The 18,000-nt window shown below is 47.0% G+C and overlaps 1 long non-coding RNA gene across 1 annotated transcript in view; it reads left to right on the top strand.

Moving 5' to 3' along the window:
* Positions 1 to 9,419: 9,419 nt before the first annotated feature.
* The window catches only part of LOC147737799 (uncharacterized), a 30,992-nt gene continuing 22,411 nt past the window's right edge, over positions 9,420 to 18,000 (top strand). The window contains exon 1 of the long non-coding RNA XR_015302412.1: positions 9,420 to 9,526. This is a non-coding gene — a long non-coding RNA (uncharacterized LOC147737799). The remainder of the gene's footprint in view (positions 9,527 to 18,000) is intronic.

The raw sequence follows: 18,000 nt of genomic DNA, 5'->3' as shown, positions 1-18,000 counted from the left end.
TAGATATCCGTGCAGCCGTAGCTACTCTCAAAATGGTGCCAAAGCGCAAGATCAATGCAACAGTGTCCAATTTAAATTTGCAGTCAAGAGCGTCTGTTAAATTATTAGATGACAATTTTTTAAAATACGGAATTAACAACCATTGTGCATATTTCATATAGTATTTACTAAATACTAAAAAGTGTAAAAGCGTTTGACCGCTGTGACCATCACATGGACATGGCAGGGAGTCAAGTTTTGCGATTCACCCATAGGGAAAACAAAGCAAATATCTTACTGTCCCAGCTCTTAGACGGAATAGGAGGCCTCTCTCCCATTGGGACATCGGTAGTGCGATATCACTTGGTAGACAATGCTCAGGGTACTCAATGGATATACATTTTGCAACAGTTTGTTTATTAAATTCCCTTTCTAGTCTTTCCGCGCTATAAAGTGCGTACAATGCTGTCTTTAAAACTTTTTTGTCCATTGTTACAGCTGTGTTCGAGTTGGCAAACAGTCTACCAAGGTTAACACTTTCCAGACTCTTGACTACCCCAGGAAGCCATGGAATGTCCATCCCTTTCTCACAGCGAAGACTATCCTCTATGATGTCCCTTGTGAGAGAAGCCTCGGGATTCTTCATTATGGCTAGCCAAAATAGTGCGGGCGGGCCCTTATGATGTCTTCAATGTATCCTAATTTCAATTTGCAGTGACATATATACAGAGGGGTGGAGATTGGAGCGCCCAAGAGTTTTCTGCAAAATCTATTTTCCTTTGATTGGACGCAAGAGCATTTGGCAACACCCCATACCTTTGCCCCATAGGTAGCTATTGATACACACTGGATCCTAAAAATCTTTAAAATGGCTGCAATTGTTCGCGATCTTTTAGGGCGGGGAGACTGAGGATTGTAATGTAATGTAATGTGATGTATTACTTGTAAAGCGCACTGTTGCCAGCCGGCATCCTGGTGCTGTATACCGCTGGCGAACCCGTCCTGGCTTACCCTGTGGGATTGTCCCTGCTGGGAGTCCCCAAGGTGGAGCCAGGCACCCCCGGCGTTGATGGGGCCATTGTGGAGATTAGGCAAGCTAATGCCCAGAGTTGCCGAGTGGGACCCCTGGTTAGAGTAGGCACCGAAGCGAGAATTATCGAGTCCGCTGACCCAGGTCCACGACCCTGCCGCGTCGGGAATTGAACCCTGGTCCCGGGCCGACTTCTGCTCCCGGGTCTGCCGCCTCTAACCAGTGAGCCACACCACTCCACTGAGTTAAAAACCCTCGAGAACTTACATTTACAATATGCCAAGTGTTCCCACAAGGTGCCGTTCGCAGCGAAGACCATTCCCAGATAAGGGGAAGTAGCAGTGCAAGGACATTTTCTTGGCCCACAGGCATTATAAAAGATTTCTTAAAATTTGTGCATAAATCTAGCACGGACATAAAATCTGTGAAGCCTCGAACTAAAGTGCATAGTGCATTTGGTGTGCGACCAATTAAAACCACATCATCTGCATATAAAAGCACTGGGAGAGGTTTGCTTTAAATTCTGGGAACATCATTAGTTAGTGTGATCAGTGATTTATGTAAATTGTTTATATATATGATAAATAGGAGGGGGGCCAGAACACACCCCTGTCTGACCCCTCTAGCTACACTGATGTCATTGGAAACTTCTCCCCACCACCAATCCTGACCCGCGCTTTCAGGTCCGTATGGAGATAGGCAAAAAAATGAACAAGGGTCTCATCCAGTCCATATTCTAAAAGGATGGACCATAGACGGGACCTATTGACAAAATCAAAAGCTGAGGAAAGGTCCATAAAAGCTAAGTAAAGTGGCGAGTGCTGTGCAAAAGTGTACTTCCCTATCATCAAATTAAGATGAAGACATTGCTTGTTTGTGCCAACTTTACCCCTGAAACCTAGTTGGCATTGTTCTAAAATCGGATTGTCCTCTGTCCAGGTTAACTTTTTTGTGTATAAAACTCTGCCTAAAATTTTAAGGGTGTTATCTATGAGGGAGATTGGTCTACAGCAACAAGGTTGTGTGCAATCGCCCTTTTTAAAAATGGGAACGATCGTGCTAGTACACCATGTCTTAAACAGTGGGGCATTGGTTAGATTATTAAAAATATTTAACAACAGGGGGGCCCAAAATTCTGGTTTATATTTAATAAGATCGATGGGCATCCCATCAGAGCCTGGAGTTTTATTGCCCGCACTCTGACATGTAGAGTATGTAGAGTATTTATATAGCGCACTTCTACCCGGAGGCCTCGTAGCGCTGTATTCATACCGCTGTGGAACCCATCCTGGCTTTCCTGTGAAATGTCCACTCCTGGGCACCCCCAAGGTGAAGCCAGGCATCCAAGCGCTGGCGTGGCCGTTGTGGAGATTAAGCAAGCTATTGCCCAGAGTCACAGAGTGGGACCCATGATTAGACTAGGCACCGGGGCGAGAATGATCAGGTCCTGGGAAATTGAGTCCAAGAGCCGCCGAGGCGGGAATTGAACCCTGGTCCCGGGCCAGACCTCTGCATCAGGGTCTGCCGCTCTAACCATTGAGCCACGCTTCTCCACGGTAGTCCAAAATATATTCCCATTGTTTACATATAGCCTCCTCTACCTCGTTTATTGATAATGAGTCTCCAGGTGGCACCCTTTTCATAAAAGGGTCAGATTCAAAAGCAGGCTCTTGGTGAATAGTGGAAAAGTGACTTTCCCAGGTAGTGCTCATTATGTTGCAGCTGATGGCACTTAGCGGTTGTCCCATTGATCTTAACTCTTTAATGGTAGTCCAAAATATATTCCCATTATTTAAGCTGGCAGCATTAATGAGCGCATCCCAGTGCTCACCTAATAACTGTTCCTTCCTATTAGCAATAGCCTGCTTATATGTCAACCTTAAGGACTTGACCAAATCATTACACCTAAGGCTTTGAGATAGGGCCCTGCGGAGTTTCCTGTTGGCAATTGAGCACTCCTGATTGAACCATCGAGGTTCGCGCAGTACTGTACAAATGGGTTTAGACAGCAAGGATTTAATGGCTCCACTGAGTTCGGTAAAGGCGCTGATAGCCACTGGGTGTGGAACAGGGCCTCTGAAGAGATGTTAATAAGATTCATGTTTCCCCTAACCATAGAACTGAATCGGTCTGCGTTATTAATGCCTCGCCAGCCCAGTCTGAGGTTATCTGTGGATGGTGATAGATCCCGAGCACCACATTCTGTCTGAGGCATTGGAACTGGAGACATCGGTAACGTTACTTGTATTGGGTTATGGTCCCCAAAGATTGTGGCCATAATTTCGGCTTTAAGCAAGCTTGCTTCTAAAGCGGGGGAGATAAAAACATAATCAATTGTAGATGAGCAGCCCCTCCCTCTGTGGGCGGTTCAGGGGGGCATTATCTTTTGTAGTTGCATCAATTTCCATAACATTAATTAAGTTAAGGGTGGTCAAATGGTCCATTAGCTCTCTACCCCATTGCATGTTTGTCTGCTGCTGTGTGAATATTCACTTGACCATGACAAAGATAGCTTAGCATTAAAATCGCCCCCCAGACAGATTCCTACTGACTTGAAAGAGTCTTTGGATTTTCCAATAGATGCAATAAAATTAATCACATTTATAAAATACATATTTGGAACAGAATGAAAATCATTGTTATAAAAATGAATTATCCAAAAGGAAATTCCCCTATTAAATAATATGCCTTGAACATTATTGTTATCTGTATGTACAGTTTTTATGCATCCCCCCTGTCTTAATATTCACCCAGATTGATAAAAACCCCAAATGGTCGACCCTGCTTGGGGGTTGTTGCTAGGATATTATGGCATTCAAACCCCTCAATATGCAATTCTTTTGTGGCCCATGTTTCCTGATATAAAAGGATATCTTGGTCTTTAATACGTTGTACCCAATCTGGCTGGTGAAGTTTAGAGTACAACCATGCAACATTCCAGCTTAAGATACGGAGGTCTGAACTTGCTGAGGCCTTCGTTAGCATAGGGGGGATAAGTGGGGTGTGGGAATAGTACACTCAGGTACTGGCAGGGCAAGAGGTAACCTAATAGCAGGATCACTATTTTCCTTCAATTCGGATACATGGGAGCTTCTATGCCTTGATAGCCAGTCCGCACATTTATTGCGTAGCTGGTCCCATGGCTCATGTTGATCCCTCTTTAAAGTAGGTACTCCTGCCAGTACCAACACATAAGGGCAAGCAGCGGGCGGCAGACTCAGGGCATCCTGATTAGCCATTCATACTTGGGGCGGCAGGAACATTAATGCACAAGGTAATTGACAACCTGATCTGATTCGAGCCCCTGGGCCTGTTTAACCTATTAACACCATCCCTGGTGGGGTTGGCATTTGAAATGGTTATTGGTGGGTGAGGGAGAGGAGCCGTTTCTATCTATAGGCAATTGACGCAGCCCCTGGATTGATTGTATATCGTGTGAAGGGTGATTGCGGGAGCAGTAACTCTGGCTGTTTGCCACACAATTTCGGCATCTAAAATACTCATACCTACAACTGCGCTATCGATGGCCCTGCTCCCATCAACCTCTTTCATTTCAGCCACCTTTTCTCCCATTGTCCCCTTAAAACGTTTGGATACTAAAATAGCCACCCGCCTTCTTATCCAGGGTGGATGAAAAGAACAGCTGGGGAAAGAGTTGTGACCTCATTCTATGCCAATCTTTGCAGAGGAGCTGTGTCTCCTGGAGGATGCACACATCTGCCTCCATGTTATCCAGGTAGGAAAGGATGGACCTCCTTTTATTGGGATTGTTGAGACCTCTCGTATTGAGAGTGAGAATTTTCAGTGTGGGCTAGGAAATAGCGCGCCATAGTGAGTGCACCAGCTTTGGCCAGTATTTGGGTCCCTGTGATCCCTCTTCCCCCTGTGCTCCCAACGTCTGCCCGGCCTCCATTGCCCTTTGATCCTCTTTTCAACGCCTTTAACCTGCATACCCGTTCTCCACCCTCCCCTCCCTAACCCCAACTTAGAAACCCATTAAGCTCAAATTGACCAGGGCCCACCATTCGTGCATGCGCGTCCTCGGAAGTCGGAATAGTTGGGAACGTGTGTGGCCAGTTCCCCGTGTCTCTACACTCCCCGTGTCTCAACGCTCCCCGCAGACTTCTTCGCCGCCCACCCAGCCTTGCAAATGTCACTTATCTGTCCCTCAGTCGTTCACGGTGTCATCATGGGGAATGTCCCCTTCGACAGTGTCTCCAGCACTGCCAGTCTTTCTTGTGCCATGGTCTTGGGGTCCGGTCTCGTCGCTCACTCTGTGCTACGCCTCTCGTGTAGCTTATGTCATCTTTCTCGAGGAGTTTTGGTCTGTGGGCCCTCTTTCTCCTCCTGGATTGGATTCTCGATGCCCAGCACCTGGCAAGTGACCTGCATGGATCTGAGCTGGAGGAGTTTGCCCTGCCATATGAAAATCAGCCGGAAAGGGTGACCCAAAGAATACGGTATTCCTTGATTTCGAAGACGCTTGGTTGCCACTCGGAACACCCAACACTTTTGAAGGGGTATTAGAGTCAGGTCCTGGTACAAAGCTATGGAGTCGGCCTGATATTTTAGTGGTTGCTTGTCCCTGGCAGCACTTAGTATACACTCTTTTAGTTGAAAGTCTGGCATGTAAGCCAAAATATCCGGTGGGGGCGCCCAGTATGCTCCTGAAGAGACCCTGCAGGTATTGTGTGATGTCTGGCCTTTCTTCTTCAGGAGTAACTCCCTTAACGCGGATGTTGTTTCGCCAAGACCGGTTCTCCAGGTCTTCTGTGTGTGCCTGGAGATTGCTATGTGGAGCCTTGAGCCGGAGTAAGGACGTTGATGCCGTTTGGGAACGTGCGGCCTCCATCGGTTATCTCCTTCATCTCCCCCGCTATTTCCCTTTTCAGCGTCTGCAAGCGTCTGCAAGTCGCCTCGTAATGCACCGAATAGCGACTCTAAAAAGGCGTGGGTAACTGGGGCTTCAGAGGTGTCTGCATCTTGGCTGATTTGTGTCATTGCGGAGAGCCTCCCTACTCCTCTGCCTGTCATCAGGAGCATGGTCAGCATCTTTTTTAGATTCTGATCCTTCTTGCTTCTCGCTGAGGACATGGCTGCTATATCTCTTACCACACCACCAGACCGGCTTGCCTTGTCGTGGGGGTCCCAGCCCCAGTGGGTGGCTGTCATCGGGTTGTCCTCACACTGTTGCATGATGGTGAGGGCCAGAGTTGTCACTCCCTTTCAGTCTCGTCCTGGCCTTGCTGCCTTCGACCGTCTGCTATTGCCCTGCTGGGCATCTGATGCTTGTTCTCAATACTCTAAGCACTTTGCGCCCAAACCTGCCGTGAATCCCCCTGTAGGCCAGCAGCCCTATCTGAGCCTGGAGCACTAGATGTCTTCTTGGACCACTGCGGCTAATTCCTGCACTATGTGCTTGCTGGCCATGGCCTCCGGTTTCCTCTGACTTGGCAGTCAGCTTCAGAGAGACTAATCCATGCCCGGGCCCTTCATCCATTGGCACCTGGTGATTCTTACAGCGTTACAGTTCATATCTCATTCCCCTTATTGGATTTTGTCATTTTAGTGTCATTTTGTTAAATACATTTTACTTTAATTTTTCTATTTTGGTTTGGTTTTTTTATTGTTTTGCATTTTTACTTTTACTTTTTTGGTTTCTGCATAAATATTGTACATATTACCTTAAGTCAAGCCTGCCTGTTCGGTGCCTAGGTACCAGGGGGTTGATCCTAGGTTAATTGAATGGCTTTGAAAGTTCACTCTGACAACGGTTGTGATTGTTCCTCATCTACCGCAAATAATAATTCAGTTTCTTACAGAAACTATGTGAAATTATCTGCAAAACAGGCAGGTGATAACCTACCAAGGTTGAAGCACCCTGTGGACAAATTGAAATATGGGACTACTATTGTGTGGCAATAGAACCTCTAAAAATATTCAGCTTGGAGATGAACCAAGAATCACGCTTGAATGTCATACCTTTTTAAAACAAATGGTTTAAATCTAATGGTTCCTTACTCCAATTCAGGAAGCTTTTAAAAACTTTTCTGTTCTCCAGCACCGGTTAAGTTTCTGCCTTGGGATTCTGTTTTTGTTCTGTCAGTTAGCGCCAAGAAACCTCTGGTGTTAGTGCGCTTAAGAAGTTTCACCTAACATAACATAACATAACATAACATAACATAAAACAAGGTAGTCAGGAAAGTGTGGCGAATAAATTGCAGCTCTTTGCATTTTGGCAGCCCCAAGCAAGTTTGAGAACAGAGTGGATGTATGTAGCAGAGACAAGTCTGTTCACCCAATGTGAGTGGTGAGATCCGCATTGCAGGTCTGCCTGAAGTTGTGATGCTGCTGACAGTAGCGTGTCTGCTAAAAGCGATGACGTGACTGTGGGAACTATAAAGCCAAATAAGAGAAAGTTATCTTCCGACACCACAGTCTTCGTGACTGAGACCAGTAACACTGAAGACTCTGAGACTCACAGCAGTAATTTCTCCTTTCAGAGCGTTATTGCTGCAGATGGAGTGAAGCTAAGAAGTAAGTACATTACTAAGGTACCAACAAAGTTTAATATAGTTCATTTGTATTAACTGTTTCTCTTTTGCAGCATTTGGAAATGCATTTTCTAGTTTTGTTGCTTTTTGGTTACTTTTTTATTGTAGGCTGTTACCTTTGGTTTAAAGGGAAAGATGTTGTAGTGTGTGACCTTAATGCTGCAGTTTGCATTTCATTACCATCATTTGCTTATCCTGGAGAATCTCCAGGGTGTAGGAGGTTTGCTGTTCCAGAGTTCTTTCTTCAGCTTCTGGGCAGTTGTTGCTCTGCGGCGATCTGTGGTCCTGTTTCTCTGCTCTTCTTGTAGTAGCTCCTATCAGAGCTTCATCCTCCCGCCAACGATAATAAGATGCCAGGCATCACCCAGCACACAACACAGCCTATGATGGGCTAAGTCCATCTGCTCGGCGCAGTTAGACCGAGGATAAAGTGCTCCGGACCCATCAGGCTGTGAATGTAACCTAAGGGCTTAAGATGAAATGTAGAGCTTACCTCCTTCCTGAGTTGCTCCAGTCTGCTGTGTGCAGACCCGATAGCCGTCAGCACCCTGGAGTATGTATGTATAAATCAGATTATTTTGGAAGTAACCTGCAATATAGTGGCAGGCAGCACCCTGCCATAGAGTCGGATTTCTCATAGTATTTTATTTCCTGCACATTAATGGTGATAGTCTTTTAACTGGCAGAAGAACAACACTGACATTTTTCTGGGTTTGTCTTTAAAATAACGTACACATTAGGAATGGCATTTCGTTCTGCTGGAATAATAACACAAGTTATCTTGCACTCTATGTTGTTGCATAGATTTTTGGCTGCAATGCATTCCATGTTTCATTCAAACATGCTTTCTACAGGGCACATACATGATCTGTTGCTGTCGAGAAATAATGCTCCTGTGTACTGTGGCAGACTCAGAAATATTGAAAAACTTCATGATTTCTCTGTCAGCACTTCATAGTAAAACCTTTCACTTTTTGACTCATACATTTGGCAGAAACATAACTTAGTACCATTAAAATAGTTGTGATGGGGAACATTCATGTGGGGTTAGGACTGGCCCGACCCGAGTGCTTGCTGACTTGGAGGAGTATGGAGTTGACCGCCTTGTCTGTTCAGGTGTGGAACCAAGCCAGCGATGCTTTGCTGCAGGCTCATTTGCCCTGATAGCTGGTCAACAGTTTGAGGAGGAGGAGGAGGTGAAGAGCTGGCTAAGTGTGCCATGAGGCTGGCATTTCAGTACATCCCTGAGAAGTGAACTTTGAGTCATGTAGTGTTCCTCTTATACCACGTGCAATTCACTCTTTCCAAAGCCTCAAGAATTCCTGGGTGTGAAGGGCGGCTGATTCTGATTGGGTGCTTGATAGTTTTCCAGAAACTCATGTTCTTGATTGTTCATGTTTTTCTATAGTTGATGAAACACGCCCAGGCGTTTTATCTCTTCAGTTGACAGAAACTGCAATAAAAGTTTCTTTGTCGTTGCAAAAAAATATTAATTGCCAACGAGCCTCTGTAGGTCAAAGAGTGGAAGGGCTGGGGAACTGTCAGTCATCTCACTGCTAAGCAGAGCAGTGTCATGCTTCATCCTCCGTCAGGCCTCTGATTTTGACCAACATTGCTTAGAACACTGGGACTTTAGAGACCATCCTTTTAATGAGAAAAACAAAACTACAATTCCCATAAGCAATAGTGGTGGAAGGTGTCTGTCACGCATGACCTGGGACAACATCCGATTCAGCACATCCAGTTCCATTTTTTAAGTATTTGAGACACTATTAAATTTATAACCTTTGGTTTTTTTGGTCATGAGTCACCAGAATACTAAAAACGTGTCTTTTATTTTCAAGGTCAATTAAGTAATGGTCACCAGCTTGGAAGCTCCATTAATTCTTCAGTAATTGTCATTGATCTCTACATGTGGCTGGTTTTGGGTCTGCCTCTGCTTCGTTCCCGATAACTCGCACAGGTAAGGAGCTTGTAGCAGCAACATGATAACCCCGTACTCTTCTGTAAGAAGTGTGCTCCGAGGCTGGTATCCGATCATTTTTGTGACACAAGGAAGGGCCAATATCTGCTATGTACATTTGTTAAAATAAATCAGTCAAATCACAGTATACTGTTCCGGAGGTTCAGTCCCAGAGTCATTATCCGTAACTGAAAGCAGACACCTTAGGAAGCATGTGCTTTTAAGACAAGTTGCGTTCACTCACCTGACGGTGACATGCTTCATCATTGGGCAATACTCCTCACCAGGCCGGCACTACAATGCCTGGCGGGCACCACAATGATGCACTGGGCCAGGGACAGACTGATTTGCATATAGCCAGGTTCTGAGCTGGGATGGGGCAGTGAGATAAATAACGGTGATGGATCAAGCCCTGATCTTTGGACTGGGTAAGAGTGGTCTGTTTAACTCAGACACTCTGTTCATCACCACCCCCTTTTCTAAATCGTTTTTGGCCACTATAGGTGTGGCAGGGTATACTCAGACATGAGTCCCTTTCTCACTGCTCCATCAGGATTGAAGCAAGCCGGGCCGAAGAAGGCTGAAATGCCAGAAACCGGTCCCCGGTAGCTTGTCTCCTTTCTGGTGAAGAATTGGCTTGGTAGTTTAGTCTGCCCTGTTCCCATGATGCACTGGGCCAGGGACAGACTGATTTGCATATAGTCAGGTTCTGAGCTGGGATTGGGCAGTGAGATAAATAACGGTGATGGATAAAGCCCTGATCTTTGGACTGGGTAAGAGTGGTCTGTTTAACTCAGACACTCTGTTCATCACCACCCCCTTTTCTAAATCGGGCACCACAAGAGGGCACTTTGTCTCAGATCTTTTATTAAGTAAGCCGGATGAGCATAGTAGGACGGAAGATGTTGTGTCATAAGATGTGAGATTTGTGAAGTCTGAATATAAGATCAACTATCGACCAGTTGCCACAATATAGTTAATGTGATCTTCCTGGTCCATGTTGAGATTAAAAATAGTGGCAGAGAAATTGAGGAACTAATGGCCCCTATCACTGTGTGAAAGTATCGATCACCTATGGACCTGCTGGTAAGCTGGGGTCTTTACTTCAGGTCAACGTTTTTCTTGCCTTGTGTAGTCATGGAGCAATCTGTTGGCATTTCATCAGGACCAAATATGGGAAAATGGGTAATTGTGAACTAATCTTCTCCACAGCGTGAGGAGCTCTGTAACTCAAAGCCCTGCACCGTGCATAGGTGATAAGGTGCCTATTAACTTCTTACTACCACAGGTGAGCACTCTCTAACAGAGTGCACTAGTTACGGTAACCCTCCTAAAATTCAGGCCATATTGACTTATCCAATAGTGAGGACGCCGCATCAGAGGGCAACTGGTGTGAAAAGCACATGCTTCCTAGGGTGTTCAGTTAGAGATAATGTCTGTGGGACTGAACCTCCAGAACAGTATACTGAGAGTTGATTTATATGAAGATTGTGTACACTGGATTGTCAATTTCCGCGTCATCTCTTATGATATGTAAAATAAAACACAGCACACCAGGAGGCCAACACATCTATCATACATTTAATGCAAAAATAGCAAAAGGCCAAGGAAACTAACAAGTGACAATTGTCTGTGCAATGGACGAGAGCATCCGCCCTAAAGCAAGTTGGAGTATATAATGCTAATGCTACACAATGTATTTTTATAATCTTTTCGTCTAATATAAGTCAATGAAACATGAACACGCGATAGAAGCCGTTACTAAAACAACACTAATGAGTAGGAGGCAGGATCTTCTCTCGAGAGGAATGTGAGGAGTCCGTGAGATGCAGATAAAAGATACACAGAAAAGCTGCAGAATTCACTGTTTCTGGAAATAACACTCCTGTTTGTCAATATTCAATTTGTGCAGATGGACATCACTAAATAAATTGGTTCTGGGCCCTAATAGAATCATGTAACTTTGCAGGCATATTAAGGCGAACAGTCACATCAAATTAATATAAGAATATTGTAATTTGGTAATGTAATATATCAATGCACGTTGTGGCATTCATGTGTAACCAAATCGGTGTTAAAGAAACCAGTATATCCAGTTATGCTTTCTCAATTCCTTCTTCCCAGTGGCCACCACTGCTGCTAGCCAGCCATATTCAGCAGTGCCTCCTGTGACCTGGAATCCTGCATTTAATCAATACCAAAGGCCGTCAATGCTTCTAGCCAACTCCGGTCACTGGTGCCACTCGCACCCCACCACCCTTGGGCCTGTTATTCTTTTAGCCAGCTCCAGTCAGTAGTGGCCCCTTGAACCTGTATGTAAGCCTACTAGCCAGCTCCTGTTAGTACTGGCCCCTGGGACCTGTTATCATTCTAGCCAACTTGAGTCATTAGTAGCACCTTGGGACTAGTGATCATACTAACCAACTTCAGTGAGTATTGGCCCCCTGAGGCCTATTATCCTGCTAAGTAACTCCAGTCAGTAGTGACCCTGTATCTTTAAATCCTGCAAATATTCAAAACCAGAGGTCAACTCTACTGCCAACCAGATCCAGTCATATTGACATGTATTGTTACCCTGCTTGTAATGAATACCAGAGGCCAGCGTTGTTGCTAGCCAGCTCCAGTCACCAGTGGCCCGTCACATATTATCCTCAATAGGATCAATGCCCAAGGCCTGTGCAGCTGCTAACCTGCTCTAGTCAGTAGTGACCTCCCAGACCTGTTATTCTGCGAATAATCAGCAAGGCTTCGACCCTAATAACACTCACCCCACATCCTTATGGTATATTAGCAATGTAATTAATTTACATCATACGGTAGGTACCGCACTATTTCACACGATCCCAAAAACAAAGATCAAAATCAAACCGTTCAGCACTCCACCTTGTCAAAAATGACCAAATCACACCAAGCACTATAGCCTACCACATCACATGGCACACTTAGCCACGACTTGACAAGATACCACGGCAGGGATTTGGGGCCATTAATCCTCTTTTCGAGGCATGTATGCTGTAGATGCACATGCTTTGCATACTCCTGCCATCTTGTGTTGGGTCCGGATGTTTGCAAGTTGTTTTTCTTTGAAGAAGTCTTTCCGGTCACGAGGTAAGGTTACTCCACCTTTCGGTGATAGTGCGCATGGGCATCAACTCCATTGTTTTTTACACCAAACAGGTTTGGATGTGTATTGTTGCGCTCTGAAACCGCTCTTCGGGTTCCCCTCAGTGCGCAGTCCACTCTACCCTCAACGGTATTGTTTCAGTACCCGTTTACCTCTTCTCCGCGTTTCAAATAGATCGACAAACTCCCCATTTTCGATAGAAAACCTCGCGGGCAACCGTCGGGCCTTGCTGCGTAGGGCCAGCCATCTGCAAATGGAACGGACTCCATTCCATTTCTGTCCTGGGTGCCACGCCAAGTACCCTCGCACCGACCTACATCAAGTTTGTAACTTGTGGCTCTCTCCAGCGCACAAGGAGGAAGACTGCAACGCTTGTAAGTCGTTTCGGTCCAAGAGGACTCTACCCGATCATCAGGCTCGATGGCGAGAGAGACAGCGTCAAAGCATTCAACACACTCTGGATATCTTCGGGGAAGAATCTGACCAAGACGAGATAGAAGCGTCTGCCGTAGAAGAAGAGGCCCATCTCTATGCCAGAGCGCAATCGTTGGGGCATGCTGGGGCAGCCATGTGATTGCAATTCTACATCATTCCAGTCCCATAGGCGACTGACCAAATGTATAGATTATCTTGTGCCCTTCTGGCATCTAAAGAGGCCTAATAACCAGCATTTGGGTGTCAGCTCAATACTTTTATTGTGTGGCATGCACCATTTCTATGACAGCTGGTTGCCAGAAGGAGTGTATTTCATCGCAGGACCATGGTTAATGTAAGAAATCGGCCCCACAGTGTTGCAGCGCAAGCATATATCTGGGCAAGACCCGACCATTCGATGAAGGTGTTGTGGCGTTAAGTAGGTTCTTTGCAGAAAATGATAATGTATCAGTCGAAAATGGGCATTACTAGAAACCATGCGTATTAGTTCACAGGCCCGCTGCCAGTCTTGATCTTCCATTGGAATGCCAAAGTCTAAATGCCAGGCCTCTCGGGCCCAGGTGTGTAGTGCCTACTGTATCTGATCGGTTTGTTCTGTAAAGATGCATAATTGGGTGTCTACACGCTCCATAGGTTAGCAGTACCTCAAGGGTTTGAGTATGCTGCGGATAGCATCGTCAGGTGTGCTTAGTTGTGTCTGCCAAGCCCCCATATTATTTTTGTTTTTAAAAACAAAGAGCTTTTCTTGCCGGATCCAAAGCAGACTACTATCTTTATTCACCCAAAGCCACCTACAAAGAGGAAACCAGATCATTTACCACAAATTCCAGTTCCTCCAAAGAAGATTAATATAGCGACTAACACTTCACCTCCACCACCTGTTAACCCTAATTTAATAATTTCACCACCAAACTCTCCAGAATCAGAGGATAGTGACAATTCACAAGGGCATGGGCAATTAGATGAAACATAATGCCACTAGATCCTGATGATTCACCACACGAACCAGACCCATGGCATGATTACAGTACTGATCCCGATCAAACAAATGATCCGGACTTCTACCGCTCAAAACCATCCCCACCGGATGACAATCTGGGGTTTGCCCAACTAATCAACAGAGCGGCTACATATCACATGCTCAAGCTTCATTTAGACCCCGTAGAAGAATGATTTTTTTTTTAAAATATATTTTATTAATGCACAAACTCAAATTACACGGCTTCAGGCCTACAACCTCACGGGCCGGCCGCAACTTATGCATGTAAGACAGTTCACAATCACTTCGCTACACAGCCCGTCAGCCGACAACCCGGGGGTCCGGCGGCGTATTTATTTATTTATTTATGCAATTTTTAAAGCGCTGCAATTACCCAAGGGTGTCTCGGCGCTGAGGGCTAAGGGCTGCCGCCAATAATTAGGACTCTAGATAGCAATTAGAAGGATAATGGAAAGGGGCGACCACTCGGTCCCCCCGAACGTATGGCGGAGTGCCTCGATCCCCCCGGGAAGCCATTTTTTGGCGGGAGGCGCGTCTCGGCTGGTATGCCCGAAGCGGCGTAGCCGGGGCGCGCTTTTTCCCGCTCTAGAGTGGGCTGGCCTAGACACCGACGTAACCAGCCCCGCCCACGGGACGGGCAGGGGCGGGTTTACGCCCGCCCTGAAGACGGATAAAAAGAGACGCAAGACCAGAAGACGTCCTCTTGTTCTTGTGCTCCGAAGCTGCACCTCCTCGCTACACGTGAGCTCGGGACAGAACGAAGAGCCAATTTTGAGCGTTTTGATCTTTTTCTTTGTCTTCCAGATACTTCCTCGGAGAGATGCCGAAGAAAGTCCTTAAGAAAATGTCGACCGACCAGATGGTGCGGAACCTTTGCAAGGAAGTGTCCGAGATAAAGAAACGGTTGGCGGAGCGAGACGGGGAGGAGGGTTCGGGCCCGGCGCCGGCTGGGGGTGGACCTAAGAGACCGAAAAGGGTTCCAGCCGGTGGAGACGCCCCGGTTCCCTCCGCACCGCTCGAGGCGCCGACCCCAGTTCCAATGGAGGGAATTCCAATCCCCGTTGTCGTCACCCCGTCACCCAAGGATGACATGCCCCCCGAGCTGGCGGCACAGCTAGCAGCTTGGTTGGGGGATAGTAGTGATGGCGCCACGACTGCCGAGGCACAGGCGCTGATAAAAGGGCTTCGTGAGAAGAGAGAGGCAGCTAGAGTGGCTGCGCCATTGGCGGGGATAGACAAGCCGCAAGCGGCAGAAGCTGCGTCCAGTTCAGGTAAGCGGCCATTGCCGATTGCAAGGGACGAGTCAGCACCCTCTCGTAGAGAGAGATTGGGACAACATGTGCCTTTAGCCATAAAGGAAAAGATCTGGGCAGGGGAATACGTGAATATTTTTTCCTTGCTTGTTGATCATTATGATGTGGAGCATGTGAAAAGTCAGAAGGACTTAATGCATCCGAGTGTTTGGCGCGCAAAGATGGCCGCCTTTAAGGTAAATGAGAACATTGGCAATTGGGGCAATGCATGGGGTATTTTTACATCGATTTTGGGGGAACGTAAGCCCGAGTTGCTCCCTGAGTTTCCCGTTTACCAATCACGGATTATGGGTTACTCGACAACGTATCAGGGTAACCATTGGTTTTGTTACGACAATCTGTTCAGGAAAGAAAAGGAACATAACAAGAGTTTGACTTGGGATTGTTACGATTCTCTAACATGGGATAAGATGAAGGAATCGGGGATGTTAAGAATGCCATTGGTCGGGAGCAATGTTGTTGACTACTCCCGCCAAAATGTGGGGACACCCTTTCGACCAAGTACGAGCACCGACGACCAGTCGAGACCCGCGGGCAATACAGGGAGAAAGGGTTTCTGTTTTAATTTCAACAAGGGGAAGTGTACCAGGCCTCCGGGGTCGTGTAAATTCAAACACGAATGTAGTACGTGTGGATCATCCCATCCTGAGTCATCGTGCAGAGCCAGATCGAGTGAGAATGGGGGTAAAGGAGGCGCCAAACAGGTCTAAGCTGGGCCGAGGGGCGCCTTTACCAACCCCGATTGATACCCTGGCAATGATTCCCTGGCTCAGCAACTACCCGGATCGGACTTCTGCCGGGGTGCTGCGGAACGGTTTTACACATGGTTTCCGCATCCCGGTGGGGGACTTTCAGGGTGTAGGGATGTGCAAAAACCAACTTTCCGTTTTCCAACATACATCTGTAGTGCAAGAAAAAATCCAGAAAGAGGTTAGCCGGGGTCGGGTCGCCGGCCCGTTTAGTGTACCCCCGGTACCAGATTTCGTTTGTTCTCCGTTAGGGGTGGTCCCCAAGAAGGACCCAGGTGAGTTCCGTTTGATCCATAATCTGTCTGCTCCCCATGGGCTTTCGGTGAACGAAGCAATTGATCCAGAAGTTTGTTCGGTGCGATACGCATCGTTTGATGAGGCAGTAGCCATCTTGAATCGCCTGGGGCCCGGGACGCTGATGGCGAAATCAGACATCGAGTCAGCGTTCCGGTTGCTCCCGGTACACCCAGACGATCAGCGTCTGCTAGGATTCGGGTTCCAGGGGTCATTCTACATGGATAGGTGTATGCCAATGGGATGCTCCATATCATGTGCTTACTTTGAGCAATTCAGTACTTTCCTGCAATGGGTGTTCACTACGAAAACGGGTTACCGAAATGTAATGCATTACCTTGACGACTTTTTGTTCCTTGGCCCCGCCGGAAATCCCGCATGTGCCCAGGCCTTAGCTGAATTCTGTGTGTTGATGGGTCATTTTGGCGTACCATTGGCACCGGGTAAAACCATGGGTCCCACGACTTGCCTCGAGTTTTTGGGGATCGAGTTGGACTCAAGGGAGGGGTGTTTCCGTTTACCAGCTAGCAAAATCTTGAAATTCAGGGCAGCCCTCCAAGTATGTTTACATGTATCCAAGGTTACGCTACATCAGTTGCAACAATTAGTGGGAAAGTTGAACTTTGCCTTGAGGGTGATCCCAATGGCTCGCCCCTTTTCCCGCTCAATTGCTCAAGCGATGGTTGGCCTAAAAGAGGGTCATCATCGCACGAGGTTATCGGCCGAGGTTCGCCAGGACATGCGGATTTGGTTAGCATTTCTGGCGGACTTCAATGGCCGAGTCGTCTGGAACAAGCCAGCCGTGTCCTCCGAAGAGCTTGGGCTATGGACAGATTCAGCAGGAAGCATAGGCTTTGGCGCCATTTTCGGCACAAAATGGTCGGCACAAAGGTGGCCCCTATGGTGGCACGAAAAAGGGCTGACGAGTAATATTGCCTTCCTGGAACTTTTTCCCATTCTGGTGGCCCTGAGAACCTGGCCGGAAGGGTTCAGAGATCATTCTGTTGTGTTCTGGTCCGACAATATGACCGTGGTAGAATGCATCAATAGTCAGGCAGCCCGTTGTAAATTGATTTTGAGGCTGCTTAAGGAAATTGTCCTACTCTGTATGCAACTGAACGTGATATTCAGAGCTAAACATGTCCCAGGGGTGTTGAATCAGGCTGCTGATGCACTGTCTCGTTTTCACATGCAGGCTTTCTTGGGTTTCCTTCCTTCAGCGGACCCAGAGCCGGCACCCTTCCCCGAAGCTCTCTGGTCTCTCGGTGCCCCGAACTTCGTCACCTCGTGGGAGAGAGTCTAGCACCCAGGACAAGGAAGGCATATGAAGGGGCGTTTCAGGCCTATTTAGCCTTTTTAGGGGCAGAGAGAGGGGGACTGTGGGGTCAGGAAGAGTGGGTAGTACTTTTTCTGATGTCCTTACGTAAGGCTGGGAAATCGGTGGCTACGGCCCAAAGGCATCGTGCCGCCATTTCCTTTGTTGCCAGGGCCCATGGCATCCTGGACCCCACAGCGTCTTTTACAGTACAGAAAGCGCTGCGTGGGTGGCAACGTCTTGA

Source organism: Lissotriton vulgaris, chromosome 1_1, assembly GCF_964263255.1.
Source record: "Lissotriton vulgaris chromosome 1_1, aLisVul1.2, whole genome shotgun sequence".
Taxonomy (NCBI): Eukaryota; Metazoa; Chordata; class Amphibia; order Caudata; family Salamandridae; genus Lissotriton; species Lissotriton vulgaris.
Note: the sequence above shows the minus strand (reverse complement) of the source record. Positions and strands in the feature narration are given on the sequence as shown.